Raw genomic sequence first — 18,193 nt, 5'->3', positions numbered from 1 at the left:
CAATTAAAGAGACAAAGTTTTGGAGTGGCCGCACCATCTTACCAGCAACGGTCACAAAAACACTAATTTATTAACTCTTTCTTAGATCCTTAAACCAAATTATGCGACCTTTCTTCATTGTCTGTTTGAGGTTGGATATGTTGTCTTTGGTCTTCTGATTTGGTGAAAGAGACTACAACTACCACTGCCAAAACTGCACCAAACCTATTTGTGAGTGCCGTCATAGCATTTCTGCGCTTAGGCTTGGCATGGCCAGGTGGTTAAAACACTCGACTCGTAATCTGAGAGACGTGGGTTCGAATCCCCGTCACAAACATGCTCGCCCTTTCAGCCGTAAGAGTGTTATAATGTCACGATCAGTCCCACTATTCGTTGGTAAAAGAGTGGCCCAAGAATTGGCGATGGGTAGTGATGACTAGCCGCCTTACCTCTCTAATCTTACACTACTAAATTAGGGACAGCTAGCGCAGATAATCCTTCTGTAGCTTCGCACGAAATTCAAAAACAAAAAATAAACAATTTCTGGTCTTGATAAATGGATTTACCCAAAACATAAGCTATCAAAAAGTCCATCGTAATCGCATCAAAAGTGGTTCTACGTAGGCTACAATTCAAACATTTTGGAACTTTGCATATGCAATTAATTAAGAAAACAAGTGTGCTTGATTATCATCCCGGAGAGTTCCAGACACAGTCAGCGGGGCTTAGAACTGTCTGCCCAAGGTCCATTGGGTTCTGGTTTTAAAAAAGTGCAGTGACTAACGAAGAATAAAACAAGGAGGTTCACTTAACAAACCCATCTGTTACACAAGAACTATTGGATTTTTGCTGATGATTTCACGAATCAAAACACAGTTTTGTCCGATTTGAAACTGCAAACTGTTTTATCTCAAGTTTTACTAAAATCAAATAAATCTCAGATTTGTTTATGCCAGATTCTTGTCACCGAAGCGTCACAAGTTGAGGGGAGATCCTTTATTAAAATAATGTTCGTACTTTTTATGTCTCCTTCATTTCTTTTTTTTTTTTTTTGCAATATCCTTACTTTATAGATTATATTTGCTGCAATCAAAAGGACTGAAAACATTCTTGAGTATAATCATACAATGAATAAATTTATAAACATTCAACGATAAAAAAGTGATTGTTTAAATAACTTTGCTATTCCAACACTACATTTTCTTCGAAACCATAAACAGTAGACCGTAGTAAAAATAATCTTGGATTTGGAGCCCTTCTTTTCTGTATTTTATTTTAGTGAGAAACTACCTATTAAAATGCTTAATCAACTAAAACAACTATTGCATTTATTTAAAACTTAATAATTTATAGCACATATACATACTTGTACAGTATATGTAAAACATTAATAAACTTGAAATAAATGCAATGACTGTTCTAATGAGTTAAAGGCTTAATAGTGGGGAGCAGGGGCGTAGATTTTTTACACCCGATGGGGGGGGATGATTTTTGCAACCACTTACGTGGACTATTCAATTTGCAAATTGGCAATCTCTGATTACGTGAACCTGAAAGCTATAAACATGCAGTCACAGAGTAATCTTGTTGCCACGATACTTCAAGGTTTCCATGTAGGTTTGTATAAGTGAGGTGTTGTGAACAGTTTTCAAAATGTCAACAGAATAAAGACAAATGTGTCACAAATTAACTGCCACATGAATTTATTCCTGCACATTGCACAGTATAAAAGATGGCCATTATACTTTACACGGTTACTAATAACTTTCATTGCATGAATTACATTTTCAAATGTTAATAAAAATAATAATTATCCTTGATAAGTTTATATCTACTGAAAAACTGTTCATGTTGTTTAATAAAAATAATTAAAATGTCTTTGCGAACTCTTGAAAATTACACATCAATACAATGTAGCACATAATTATTCGTACATTTCATTGAAGTAAGATTCATTTAGTCCTCTAGTTTACATGTTCCCAAACGTAGACCTCCTTTGTGATGATCTGTTTATGAATTGTTTCACAAGCTCTTCTATATTTATCTTGTCGACCTCATCTTTGTGAGTGTGACAAACTGTCACACTCTGGATACTGGACATACAAGCAAAATTTTCATGAGAAGAAACACTTCACTAAACATCTGCTGGCTTGTTTCATGCATTTTACAGTAAGCATCCTTCGCACCTTTCAGAGATACTGCTTTTGTTGTTCCTTTGAACATCGGCAACTGAAACTCAAGCCGTTGTGCAGAAATTTCTGCATAGAAGTTTATAACCGAGTTGTCAATCTTGCCAGATGTGATCATGTTCTCAAGTGCCAGATATTGCCTCAAGTCATTGTTGTCTGCATTGAATCTAATGGTCAGATGTTCTATGACCGTGTCCACAAATTCAAAATATTGGCTTCTGTAGTAATCTCTAGCTGTTGCAGAATGGTGTGCTGAGCCATCATCTGTGAACCTTCTGGGGGGGTGGTCTGCGAATGAGTGGTAGTTCAATAGGCACCAGATCTAAGGAAGTTACCTTATTCTAAGCTTCATCAAATATCTTGTTGTAATTTTCCTCTGTTCGCAATACCCGCAATTGCCCAACTGTCATTGCAGATGCTTCAATCATGCCAGATACTGTCGCTGATTTTGCTTGGAATGCACGGTTTAGTTCCTCTAATGCAGCTAATGGGTGCTGAGCCATCAACAATTCTAAAACTGTCTTTCCTTTGTCAAATCTGTCCAGCAGACCTCGTGCTTTCACTGCTACATCTGATTTTTCATTTGCTAATTCAGACAAAGAATAAAAAATGTCACTGTAGTGATCATTAGCACATGTAATTGCAGATAGGTGGCACAACCAGCGTGTTGGACACAGTGGGTGGATGTATTTAATTGGACCATTGTGGCTGTCTGACGATACAATATTTTCAAAGATTGTCTTGTATTTATCTGACCTCTGAAGCAAGACACCAAATTCATGTACCCAATGGATAGAATCTCGAACACATTCACAAGCATGTTGCATTATTAAATTAGCCTTGTGTGTTCTGCAGTGAAAAAAACAAAGCTGACGGTTGCTTCTCTTTTATTTTTGCCTGGCATCCACTGTTCGCACCACTCATGTTAGCGGCTCCATCATAAGTTTGTGCTCTTAATCCTGACAGTGGTAAATTGAGTCTAGTCAGTACATCAAGTATAGTCGAGGATATTGTTTCACCAGTTGTATTGGAAACACTGTACAAACCAAGAAATGTCTCATGGACGTCAAGGTTCTCATCTACGTATCGTACACATATTGCTTCCTGTTCGGCATCTGTAACATCTTGAGTGCCATCAACCATTAATGCAAAAAAATTTTACTTTGCTGCGCTTCGTGTGCTATGTTCCTCAGTATTTGATGGCTGAACATCTCCATTATTTCATTCTGAGCCTGGGGTTATGTGAATGTGGTTTTCTTTGACAAGTAAACCGTCAACTCAGGATCTTCCTTTTCCAGGATCTTCATTAACTGCAGGAAGTTCCTCTCCGTATCAGTATGTCCACGTAATGCTAAACTTTGACACAGTAAGAAACGTAAACTTCTGAATATTTTGGCTAGACTTCTTTTGCATTCTTCCTGCTGCTTATTTTTTCCATCATGTAGCTGGACAGTCACTGGAGTTACATCATGTGAACCTTCTGGAGATATAGCGAATCTGTGCTGAGAGGAGAATTGGTGTTCGTGAAATTTCTGTTTTACCTTTTCCAGTTGCAAAAACCGGTGGATATGAAGGTATACTCCACTGGCCTGTCCAAATTCCCTGTAAAAAGGCCTCTATTTTTCGCCTTGGCACAATGAAGGCATATGACTCTGAGTTTGATTGTCGAAGTGCAGCCATGGGAACTCATCAAACCACTTGCCCTAGAACTTGATATTTTGAGATTTTGCTTTCTGTCGTGGTATTAGTTGTGCATCTGGATGATATGGCTTTCCACATTGTATCTGTGGAGTGTCAGATTTTTCATTACTGCACAAATTTGCTTCACAACTTTCTGGTGGTTCATGATGTGCAATAGTTGCACAAGCATTTTCAGAGTCGTCCTCTGATGAACATGGTATTTCCTCTGTATGGCAAGTCTCTATTTCTTTGCTTGAAGTTGTTGGATTATCTGCATCTGCATTGTCACTTGTAGTACCAGTAACTGGCTTGCAGAACTGTTTAATATCGGAAAGTTTCAGATGCTTGCTTGTCATAATTGGAATCTGTTTCCCAGATAACTCTAACGTACAAGGAACGAAGATAGAACAGAATGGAAGTAAGATTGAACTGTACAATGTATTTAAGTCGAACGCGCGAACCTCACAGTGACTACCGAGCCGACTGACCGCCTGGGCATCGCTGGGACAATAATGTGTGCTAGTTACAACACAAGTAATTGCAAGTTTATCGAAAAATACTTAAACAATCACAAATATATTATATTCCTGTTAAAGCTCATCAAAAGGCAAACACGTTGTGATATAATGTCTATAAGCACGTCTATTAAATAAAAACACCTAAATAAAAACTAGCAATACAATTCGAGTAGAGTCTTCAGGCCGTTGAAATCAGGCCTTTTGTGTTCTAATTATACAAGAAAATACAATATTTTTACTATCTATGATAAGAGAATATGTTGTTCTTTTACCATAAAGCGCTAGCACTTTATTAGAGGGCGCGTCTGGAACCGAGCGGCCCGAACCTGTCGTTAACTGTACACTAAATGTACACTATGGTCAGCGTCTTCGGCAGCTAAGGAGAGTAAGGCGTTCGACAATATAAGCGGCTAGACGTGCATAAGAACAAATGGCGTAGGAAAACCCGCACAATATACACATAAGATTGATGCAGCTACAAGCTACAAATGGTCTGCCAGATCTATATCACAGGAGTCTACGTTTGGGAGTAATATTTTCGAATTTCATGCTCTGTTCAATCTGCTGTGATGAAAATTTTACTTAAGACGTAGATAGATACTGTGATAGTGCTTGCAAGCCTTGCATGTATACTTAGGCCTACTGACTGATGCTTACGAACTATCGTTTAAATCGAAATGCTTAGAAGCACGCCTATATTAAAGATGTACATTTCGGCTACTGAAAAAGCCTACATCTAGACCTAGTTATGTAATTCGATTGGTAAGAACACGAGAATCACAAAAACAAACACAATTTGTAGGTCTGTGATGCAATTAAACGATTCAACAGACCCAAACTGTGGGGGGGGATGATTGTATGCACCATACCACCACCTAAAATGAAGAGGGATGTATCCCCCACCCACCCACCTACGCAGGATCTACGCCTCTGGTGAGGAGTAATTTATCGCCAAAACAAAATATTAAAAACAACACAAGCGTCGAATCAGTACTAAGTTTATAAATTTGGTACGAATATCTTTTTTCTCCTCACTTAAAGTTTTCTAAAGTAAGGATTCCCGTAAAATGTGTTATAAAGACGTTTAGACAAACCTTGAAGATATTATTAAAAAATAATTGAGCAAATATAGAAAAAAATAAACCTTTTTTTAAACTTTTAAACCATGAAATAAGTCTTTCACAAGAAAGCAACGACCGTAAGAAAAAGCAATAAAAAGTGTTTGAACAATTTGGAAAACTTGCCAGTAGACCTCGTCTGTTACCTTCTTTAAGTGCTATCTTTCCGCTCCTGATGTATTTCGAGAGATGTGAAGAAGAAAAAAACGACCTTTATATATGCACTTCGACACAACAAAGTAACTATTTATAACGTGTTGACAAATAGAAGGAAAGTTTCGTCGTGCCTTCAACCATAAGAAGTTAAAAGAGTGGAAAACAGAGTACACCAACTGAAAGGTATAAATAATCTTCAATAATTCAATATACCAAAGGAAATTTGTAAATAATAATATTAAACTGGAAAACACAACTATCATTGGAAGGTCCAGTTGCATTTATTAGTCATTTTGAATTTGTTTGGGGCTGACATTTCCATCTGTCGATGTAGACCTTCATTGGATAACTGGACGTGTGTCAACATTGAATGGTACTTGTTTAGCACGTGGCTACAACATAAGAATTAATCCAATTTTATAAGTTTGTTTGTTTGTTTGTTTTGGAATTTCGCACAAAGCTACTCGAGGGCTATCTGTGCTAGCCGTCCCTAATTTAGCAGTGTAAGACTAGAGGGGAAGGCAGCTAGTCATCACCACCCACCGCCATCTCTTAGGCTACTCTTTTACCAACGAAAAGTGGGATTGACCGTCACATTATAACGCCCCCACGGCTGGGAGGGCGAGCATGTTTAGCGCGACGCGGGCGCGAACCCGCGACCCTTGGATTACGAGTCGCGCGCCTTACGCGCTTGGCCATGCCGGGCCTCAATTTTATAAGAACGATCTATAAATACAATGCTGCCGAATGTGAGCCATGGCGCCACGGGTGATATATTGAACAAATAAATTTATGTTTAAATAAAACTGCAGAATATTCGATAATGCAATTCTTTCATAATAAGAGTTACTACTGGATGTTTATTAACAATCCTTTGAGAAAAATGGTAGTAGATTATCTGAAACGTTATTTCACAAAAGGTGAGCAACACTTGAGGGGGAGGTTAAAATTCGCATCTGAACTTACGTAACTTCTGGGGGTCCTTAAGTATTATTAATGGGTAAGCACTGAAGTTAAACAATGAAAAAAAAATTAACACGAGATTTCAGTTTTCTCCATTGAAACAGGAAGTAAAATACAGCAAAATGTTTAGGGCAGCAACAGGATTCAAAACCAGTCTCGGACAACGTCCTCATTACAAAATGAAGACTATAGTTAAATAAAGAACATTCTGATAAAACAAAGTAATTGTAGATGCAATTAATTACTGATGGAAAAAACAACAATAAATGAGTAACATTAATTAGGCTATTAGGCACTGACTCAACTTAAACTATTTTGCATAATTAAAGTAGTATAGGTCTCAAAGTATGAGCACGTTTATATATATCAAGTAATAAATAAAAATAGCTGACAAAATGTGAAGTACAACTATCGTTTCGAGCAAAGTACAGGCTCATAAAACACTTTCTCAGCAAAATAAAATGATACGTGACGTGCAGCCACAACTTATTGTTTCGAAAACTCTGTTGCAAGGTCGTGATCAACTAGGGAGTTGATTATTTTTATCAGTCTTCTCAAGAAATGCTTCACTGCACTGCATACTGAAAAACAATAGATTTGCCAAGTTTCGTGACAGCGTACTGACAAATGCTGTCTAAGTTGTTTGGCCTCGTGCTTGTTCATCTCATGATTCAACACGTGTAGTTATAAACGCAGTTAGGATTACCATCTGGCCAGTTTTTTATACTGGCCTGGCCAGCTTTTTTATGGATTTGCCGGTTGCTACAAAAAGGAATTTAATTTGACATTTTTTATGTGGGTCTAAATATTTCCATTGTTATCACAAGGGGAGATCTCATATTAAACATTTCTTTGTCAAGTTAAATATTATTGAGGCACTGTTGCTACTTCCCCAATTTAAGTCGATAACAGATTAAAACTACTGATATTACAGCAGCTGTTGTCTGCGAGTTTGAAATTATGCTATTATAAATGGCTGACGTGTCCTTTTTTTTTCTTATAGCAAAGCCACATCAGGCTATCTCCTATGTTCACCAAGGGGAATCAAATCCCTGATTTTAGCGTTGTAAATTTGTAGACTTACCGCTGTCCCAACAGGGATATAGCTGTTATATATTAGTAGAGCGTATTACCATACACATGTGACTAGGAAAAAATTTGTGCATTTGGAAACGGAAACACTGTTTAGGAAAAAAAAATGAAAATGGATATGGAAGGGATTGAATCATCGATTTTCCACATGCAGAATACGTGCTGTACCGTATAAGCCAAAGCTCAAAGATTTTTTTTTTCACATAAGCAGCATTATTAAGTGAATTACTATATACGTGTTAATAGTGTATGTTTTAAATAGGCAAACCCTGTTGTATTATGCAATTGGACATAAGAGAAACAAAAATACATTACAGAATATGGAGTTACTGCAATTACATTTAAAGTAAAGAACTGTAAAAACATGTAAAATGTATATTTGTACCCAACATTTTTTTTGTACGAACAACCTGTATTTGTGTATAACGGTCATCTTTCACAGAGATCTTGAAATATAAAGAAAACCTTAAAACGCGACGTTAAAAAACAGTGTTTTTTTATTACGGTATCAAGAAGTGAAGTCCGGCATGACCAGGTGGTTAATGAGCTCGACTCGTAATCTGAGAGTCGCGTCAAATCCCCGTCACCCTAAACATGCTCTCCTTTTCAGCAGTTGAGGCGTTATAATGTGTGGTCAATCCCACTATTCGTTGGTGAAACAGTAGCCCAGACTTGGCGGTGGGAGCGATGACTAACTACCTTCCCTCTAGTCTTACACTGCTAAATTAGGGACGGCTAGCACAGATAGCCCTCGAGTAGCTTTGTGCGAAATTCAAAAACCAAACAAATACATTTAATTGCAATATAGATTATGACTACAACTACAAATAAGACTGAAAGATAAACATCAATGTTATCAGTGTCGGCCACTCCTCTCTTTGCAGAGTTTAATCTTATAAATTCCCTCTAAGGAAGATGTCGACTAATTTAGCAAGTGTGTGGTAGTCGTTATAATCTATTAGGGGCCCGGTATGGCCTAGCGCGTAAGGCGTGCGACTCGTAATCCGAGGGTCGCGGGTTCGCGCCCGGGTCGCGCTAAACATGCTCGCCCTCCCAGCCGTTGGGGTGTATAATGTTACGGTCAATCCCACTATTCGTTGGTAAAAGAGTAGCCCAAGAGTTGGCGGTGGGTGGTGATGACTAGCTGCCTTCCCTCTAGTCTTACACTGCTAAATTAGGGACGGCTAGCACAGATAGCCCTCGAGTAGCTTTGTGCGAAATTCCCAAACAAACAAACAAATAATCTATTAGGCTTAATTCATGTAGAAATTGACGACTAAGTGTTACAAACGATATCATCTATTAGATTACTTTTACAAAGAAATTGCTCAGTGGGTGTGAAAGATGTTTCATCTATTAGACTGAAGTCAGAGAGAAACTGTCAAGTAAATGTACCGGACGTCTTCATCTAGCAGACTTAAGTCAAGAGAAATGTCAACTTGGTGAAGCGACATATGTTAGACTGAAGTGAGCGAGAAAGTATAACATAGATGGAACAGACGTTATCATAAGTTAGATTGAAATCAGGAAAAAGTGTCGATTAGAAACACTTATTTTTAGACTGATGTCATAGAGAATGTGTCAAATAGGTTGACAAGGTATTATTTCTTATCAGACTAAATTTATGCATTAATCGCCAACTATGTGGATAAGACGTTATCATTTATTAGACTGAAAAAAGAGAAAATGTAATGTAGGTGGACCAAAGGTTACTATCTATTAGACTGAATAAACGGAAAAAGTGTTATCTAGGTATATCAAATAGTATCAGCTGTTAAACTGAAGTCTAGGAGAAAGTGTCAACTAAAATGCGTAGCAGACGTAATCATAGAAACTGAAGTCATTGAAGAAGTGTCAAATGTGTGGACAAGGCATTATTTTTTAGACTAAAGTCAGGAATAAAGTGTCGACTACTTGTATTAGATGCTACCATCTATCAAACTGAAGTCGTGAAAGAAGTAACAAGGTAGATAAGGCATTAATATATATTAGACTATTATAAGGAAGAAAGTGTTAACTAGATTGACCAGATCTTAACATATTAGACCAGGGATAGCCAAACTTGCTTACGATAAACTTCAGATGTTTGAGAACATGAACAAATATTACACACACGTTTTTGTTGTTACATGCATATTTTATTAAAAACATTTTATTTAAGTATTAATACATGTACGTAATAATATTTATTCATGTATGTAGTTTTTAAACTGTTAATTTGTATTAGTTTCAATAATCACAAAGTACATACGCGCACATACACATATATCAAATGTTTTCAAAATCCTGACTGATTATTGTTATAACTATATTGAGCGTATTTAATATGGTAATGAACTACGGAAACATCTAAGAAAAATATGCAAACTTGCATTTCATTAACATTAAACAAAACTGCCAAAAATAAAAAAGGGGTAAAAACATAATTTTAATGATATTTGTCTTAGTAAATATCTGGTCAAAACATGGAGGAAAATATGTAAAACAATAAAATTAGAGATATTTTAATCAGATACCACCTTACAAAATTTGTCTTATAATATTTTTGACATTGATACAATTATCATGCTATTTACGGCTAGTAGAGGTCTTGTTAGTTTCCATCTTGGTTGCGAGTCATTCAAATTGCGGCTGATGCGTTTTCACGGCTGTACGAATTAGCTCCGTCCGGTGTTGATTTGTAAGGATTGCATGATGCTTCGACTTCACAAACTTCTTTACAGAGTACAGTGATTCATAGCAGTATGTTGTGCTGAAAACTGGAATGAGTGGCACACTGGTTTTCTTCAGTTCAGGATATTTTATTCCCAGAACTTGCTTTCAAAACTCAATTGTAGAATGAGATTTATAGATCATCTTTAGATCCAGGTCCTCTTCTAGTCCTACTAGTTCCATTTACACATCAGATGATTCTGAAAAACTAGAGGTTCGAGAATTGGACAACCATCATTGATCACATCAATCATGAATGGATTTACAAGAAAGGCGAAGCAGAGCTTCAACTTCTGCAAATTCTTAAACTGTCTAGGATACTATCAAGAAGTTCTTGTTATTTATCTTTGTAATCTTCCAATTTTAATATTTTATTTCAATATCATGGAATGTATTTACTCTCCTTTTGAGACTGGGAAAGTAACTAAAGTTTCTTGATAATATGTCTCTTTGAAAAAGTCTTATTTTATTCTGAAAGCTAAAAATTGTCCGAGAAAGATCGGAAAACCTTATCCTTCCCCTATAGTGCCAAGTTGACAGTTTGTAGATGATTCATTACATCAGTAAGGAACATTATATCTTACATTGATTCATCATTTCCCAGTTGAGGATAATGTTTTCTTTTTTTCAAGAAAAGTATTAATAAGCTCCAACAAATCCACAAACCTATTTAAGACATTGCTGGTTTACAGCCACCTCACAATGCAGAAGAAAGAGACATCAATGGGTTTATCTTAAAGCTTCAGTATCTTAATAAAATTTTTTGAACTGTTGATGGGTCTTATTTAAGCGTATAAAATTGACAATTTCAAGAATAAATTTTATAATATCTTCATACCTGAAGTATCTGGCTGCCAGGTTTTCACGATAAATAATGTAATGAACAGGGAGAAACGTTGGAAAGCTGGGATCGCTTTTTATAAGTGCAATTAATGCTGCATTTTTCCTCACCATTGCAGGTGCTCCATCTGTTGCAACACTGACGAGTTTATCCAGTGGAATATCAGCATTTGTTAAGGCTCTGTCAAATGCATTTTTAATGTCAACATCACGAGTGGTTTCTTTTTAGTGCCACTTAAGTCCAACTTCTCTTCTTTCACTGTTACATCAAAAGAAAAAACAAACAAATACCGCAAATTGTGGGTTTTCTTGTATGTCTGTAGATTCGTCAAGAGCTAAGCTGAATGCAAGGAAATTCTTTAAATCATTTTGCATTTTGCCTACAACATCAGCACTGATCGGGGAGATACGTATCTCTGCAGTGTAGCGTGAAGCTGGTGTTTGTGCTGTTAGTCGCTGAAGGTATAGTTATTTGGATCTAACACAGCAACAAATGCAGCTATATTCTTCTTAACAAATTCACCATCAGAATATGGGCGTTTAGTACGAGCAATATTCCATGATATAACAAAACTAGCTTCAGTCGTTGTATCAACTTTTTTACTGAACATTGTCAACAGTGCCTGCTGGCTATTTAGTGATGATTTTAACACAGTTAACTTGTTTTCCAGTAATTCTGATTTAAGTGACTAATCAGACGAAAAGTTTTTGTAATTTGTTTCATAGTGGCGTTTCAAGTTACTGGCTTTGTGATGACTGAGAAACAGATTGCAGATAAGACAAAGGTTTTTCTCCTTTAACGGTGAATGCAAATCTTCCTCCCACTCTGGCTTAAAATTTCTGTTTTCATCTTCATACTTTCGCTTTTTACAATTTGATGACGCCACCTTCCTTCACAAAAATTTCACAGACAATTAAAGTGAAAAGAAACAATAAACTCTAACACGCGAAACGCAAACCAAACTCTCCAGCGCCCAGTATCACACTAACACTCCGCCAATTTCACTGCCCGCAACACAGCCACATACACCACTATCACGCCATCATAAGCCACGTCCTCTAAAACTAACATTGTCAGCACCGGCTTGTACGATTACCGATTCTCCAGCACAATTCCTCTGTAATCCTTGCTGATCCAAATTTCTTTAATCCCCGACTCAAATCTAGCATTAAAATTAGGATTTAAATTACTCACCATAAACATTAAACTTAAGTTTTAATCCAGTGGACTCTCACGTTATACGCAGTAGATAATTATAAAGCTTTAAAATTGTTTAAATTACCCACCATAAACATTAAACTTAAGTTTTAATCCAGTGGACTCTCACGTTATACGCAGTAGATAATTATAAAGCTTTAAAATTGTTTATTCACCTTTTTATATTAGCTGTGATGTAAAAAGGAGCTCAACCAACACGTTTCCGCGAGCCGCACATTATATATCAAAAAGCCGCATGTTGCTTGCGAGTTGTGGTTTGGCCACCCCTGTATTAGACTGATGTCAGAAAGGAAGCGTCAATTACGTGTAGAAGTTATCATATATTAGACTTTTCATAATGGAAGTGCGACTAGGTGAACTAAAAGTTATCTGTTAAACTGAAGTGAAGGAAAATGGGAAAATTAGGTGAGTCACGTCCTACCATCTGTTAGACAAATGTCATGGAGGAACTTCGTAGATCAAACGTTATCGTCTGTCGTATTGAATTCATGGAAGAAGTGTCGACTAGGTGTTGCAGACGTTGTTATCTGTTAAACTGAACTTGAGGAAAAAGTGTCGACTAGGTGGATAAGATGTTATCAATTTTTAGACTAAAGTCAAAAATAATATGTTAACTAAGTGAAGCAGATATTATGATTTTTCACACTAAAGTAATGTAGAAATTATCGAGAGGTTGTCATCAATGTTAACATCTGTTAGGCTGGAGTCCGGAAAATAGTGTCTGGACATTATCATTTATTATATATTGTGTAGGTAGGCAAGGAACGGTCTAATTAAAGACTGAACTCAGGAAGGAAGTTTCATCTATTTGAACCATACGTTACCATCTATTAGACTGAAGTCAGGGAAGAAGCGTTGACTAGGTGAATCAGATGTTATAATCTATTAAACTTAAGTCACACAAGAGGTGTCGATCGGATAAACAAAGTCGTATCGTCTGTTAAGCTGAAAACAAGTGTCAAGTAGATGTAGGAAATGTTACCGGTTGTTATATTGAAGTCAAAAAGGTGTGGAATAACTGTAGCAGACGTCACCATCATTTAGGCTGAAATTAGGAAGAAAGTGTCCAGTAGGTGTCAGATGGTGTATAAAAGTTAAAATAAACAACACGTAACGTTAAAATATATAAACATTTTTTTTTATTCAGGCCATTTTATGGCCTCAAATTTGATTTTAGATGTTTCATCAGAAGTGAACTTGCAAGGCATAAGCTTCATATTTATTCTTTAACTATGTCCTAGGCCTTAAAAAAAGATCACGTCACATTAATGATTCATGATATTTTTCAAATTTTGTTTTTAGTTGCATATTTATCTATTTCAACGTTGCGTGTTATTTATTATTCCAAAAGATGTTATCACATATTAGAGTGAAAAGAGAAAATTTATTTTGTTTTGAATTTCGGTTACCTGCGCTAATTTATCAATGAAAGATAGCAAGCCATCACCACCTAACACCAACTCTTAAGCTACCGTTACCAATGAATAGTGGGATTAACATTCAGATTATAACGCTCACAAATTATCAATCATGCATCCTAACCACATGGCCATGCCGAACCATAAAATGAGAAGGAAACTGCTAACTAGGAGGATAGGGTGTTATTCTATTAGACGGAAATTGAGGAAGTGTTTACTAGGTGGAGAAAATGTTATCACCTATTATGCTGATATTAAATTAGAAGTGTCAACAAGATCACCATAAGTTATTATCTATTGGAGTGAAATATCGCTAAGGTACAACAAATCTTAACATCTATTAAACTGAAGTCAAGGAGAAGGTGTTGATTAAATGTACCAGATACTATCATCCGTTAGACTGAGATAATATAGAAGGTATCTATTAGGTGTAGCAGACATTATCTTTGTGACGTAGATCGTGAATGAATTGTCAAGTAGGTGAATAAGGCAGTATCATATATTATGCTGAAGTGTCAGGTACAAAAACAAAAAGTGTTATATTTTATTAGACTAAACTAAGAAAAACTGTCAACTAGGTTAACCAGACGTTACCATCTGGAAGTCGGGGGAAAATGTCGATTAGGTGCAGCAGACATTAACATTTATTATACTGAAGTCACAGAGAAAGCGAGTAGGTGAACAAGACAAATATATTAGCTACTACAAGATCAGGAAAGTAGTGCCATCTAGTTGAACCAGATGTTACCGTCTATTACACTTAAGTCAGGGAGGAAATATTGTCTAGATGGAACTTATGTTATCATCCATCATTCTAAAGTCAAGAGTAATTGTTGGCTAAATAGACCAAAGATTATAATCTATTAGACTGACTTTAGGGAGTAAGTGTCGATTAAATGTAGCAGATTTTATCATCAATTAAATTGAAATCATGGAGGAATTTTCGATTAGATGTAGCAAACGATACAATCTATTAGACTGGATTCGAGAAGAAAATGCTGACAGTGGTGAACATATTGCTCTTACTTAATAGACTGAAGTTAGGAAAAAACATAAATTTGAGGTAGCAGAAATTATAGTTTATTACAATGAAGTTATGGAGGAAGTATCAACCAAGTGGAAAAGACATTGGGATCTATTAAACTGAACTCAGAGACAAAGTTTCTACAAGATGGACCAAACTTATCTATTAGACTGTAGTTAGGGAGGAAGTGTCGAATAGGCGTCATAGATGTTATCTTTTATTATAAAGAAACAAAGTGTTATTCATTTGACTGAAGTATGATAAAAAGTGTCAAGTAGGTGAGCCAGACGTTACCATCTATTAGAGACTGAAGTCATGGAGGAAGTGTTGACTAGGCATAGCAGATTCTATAACCTAATAGACTGATTGAGGGATAATGCTTTTACCAGGTGCACTAGATACTATCATCTATTCGTCTGAAATCATGGAGGAAGTTTCGATTAGGTATAACGCACATTACCATCTGTTTGATTGAAATTGTGGAGGATGTACTGAATAGGTGGGCAAAGTATTTCTTAAACTTATGTCAAGAAGAAAGTGTCAGCTAGGTAGGCAACATATCGCCTATTAATTAAACTGAAGTCATGGAGGAAGTGTAGACTAGGTAAACCCGACATTATCATCCACTAGACTGACATCATGAAGAATTTGTCGACTATTTGGACTAAACCTTGTATATTATATTGTCACGGAGGAAGTAATAGTCATGTGCACACTATATTATCACCTATTAGACTGATGTCCAAGTAAATTTAAATGACATATAGTAGCATATATGATCGAACATTATATTCTCCACAATGCCCGATATTAATGGTAACGTTTTGCTCAATGCTTATTTCTACTCATACTACTCTTGCTGTCTTATACTTCACGTTTCTGTATGAAATTATGGCTGGATCTTGTTCAGTACTTTCTCCATAAGAAAGTATGTGTGTTATCTAACTGGATATTGATGCTGACTCATCTCTAGAATTAATAATGTTCCACATATCGGTTAGTTCTTGTTGGGCATTTGGCATACGAGCTGGTCTCATACAGCCTGTCTCTAGCTTTTGTCATATACAAATAACACACATTCGAGGCTCAAAATTGTGATTCAGTTTTAGGATCTTACAACATATTAAATGAATTATAATAATTTGCCAGGTAGTAAAATCTTAATACAAATACGAAGCTCTAGATTTCAGGAATCCACTAAACTGAAAGCACGTGACACCCAGTGAATTTACAAAAAAATATGAACATGATATTGCTAAAGAGATGAAAAAGTGCCAAATACGAAAGACGAAGTGTTATATTTTATTAGACTAAACTAAGAGTTAAAATACTAATTGAAAATTGTTCCAAATGTGGCCATCAAAAGCTGCTTCACTTCACCTTAGTATTTAAACTGTTTGTTTCACGTGGACTTGGTGACTTAACCACAAAGATGTTACTGATACAAAGAAGGAAAAATATAAGAAAGGTGTATATTATATATCTATAAAGTCTGATACATCTCTGAAATAGCACAGTTAGGTTGACTTCTTACATTTAATTCAAGTACAAGTCCTCATTTAAATTAATTTTTCATTCAGAGCGATCATTAAATTAAATATTTGAAAATATATTTAACGCCAACTAAAACACTGATTATGTTAGTAACTCAGTTTAATTTAAATAGTGATTTATTGTCTTTTATCTTCTTAATGAATATTTAAAGATGTTTCCTGTAATCTCAATTTTCATACAAATCATTTAATTTACTACAAGGTGTTTTTTTGGTTTTTATTTTTTTACAGTTAACAGTTTCTGGTAAATACTGTCAATGTGTTTGAGAATTGAAATTATTTATAATCTAAATAGCAATTACTTTTATGTGTTAAAATAAATATGTCACCTTGTTTCGGCTACAAGTTTTTAAAAATGGAAACATTTTATCTTCTAAAAACTTACCGAAACATCCTTCCTAGAAACGGTTTCCCAGTTTTGAGTCCCATCAGTTTTCTTCGGTGTATTTAAAGTACTAAAAAAAAGAAAGAAGTGAAATAGCGTGTTTTTACATTACTCTACACTCCTACCAAAAAATATTTTATTACTTTTATTTTCATGGCCAAGTGGTTAGGGCGCTCGATTCGCAATCTGCGAGTCGCTGTTTCGAACCTCTGTTCCACCACACATGCTCGACCTTACAGCAGTGAGGGTTTTTATAAGGTGACAGTCAATAACATTATTAGTTGGTAAAAAAGTAGTCCAAGCGTTGGCGGCGGGCGGTGATGAGTAGCTGCTTTCCCACCAACCCTCGTATAGCCTTGCGTAAAATTCAAAATAAACTAAAACCAATACTTTTGTTTTAAAACCAGTCGTAAGACAAAATATACTTTAATACCAGTCTTACAACAAATTATCCAATTACCTTTGTTTTAAAGTGTCTTTACTGGAAATCTAACATAAGCATCAAAATCAATGGGTGTGTATATGGGTGGGAGCAAAAATGAATGAAAAAGAAAGTGAATCAAACTTGTAAAAAGTACTGACTAAGAGTTGGAGGCGCACTCAACAGTAATATTTTTTATAATTGAAGTGGCAATTTTATCATTTTTGATATTTTTAAAATCAGAAAAAGAAATAAAAGCGAAATTAATTAGAAAATAAACAACTTAGTGACCATTTACATGACATTTGATATTTTACCTTAATATCTTTATACTTTCGATTCTGTATTTTTCTAGCTACCGAACTGACATTAGAACCTTTATCTGTTTATAATGAATCAATATATAATAGACAGGAAATGAAACTGAGGTGGATTAAATAAATTGTAAATCTGTGGACGATTATAGGGTCTTCTCGGTGGACTTAGCAGATAACCTGTTGTGGCTTTGTTATGAGAAAACACACACACGATTATAGGGAAAAATGGATGCTTCAAATTGCATTGAAAATTATGTCTTAGCCGCCTTCAGTACCTATGCGTTATGTTCTATACCTTCAACAGGACTTTCTTTCATTTTATCAAATTTATTAACATTTTGATGATCATTTGTTAAGCTTTAAATGTGGTTTCCATAAGGTTCAAGTGAACTTTGGTTTTTGGAGGAAAGTGTACAAGCTGCATCATAAAGAGACTCAGAGGTCTGTCACTTTTTACTTTATAACTAACTTTTTCTTTGAATGAATAAATGAAGAGGAAAACTGCTGTCAAATATCTGTGTATATATGTACACTAGAGCGAATGATTAATAAATTTCCATATCTTAGAATCCAATGTCATTGAAGATATACACTGCATGATCATTTTAG

This window comes from Tachypleus tridentatus, chromosome 2, assembly GCF_004210375.1.
Source record: "Tachypleus tridentatus isolate NWPU-2018 chromosome 2, ASM421037v1, whole genome shotgun sequence".
NCBI lineage: Eukaryota > Metazoa > Arthropoda > Merostomata > Xiphosura > Limulidae > Tachypleus > Tachypleus tridentatus.
This window is presented reverse-complemented; position numbering follows the sequence as displayed.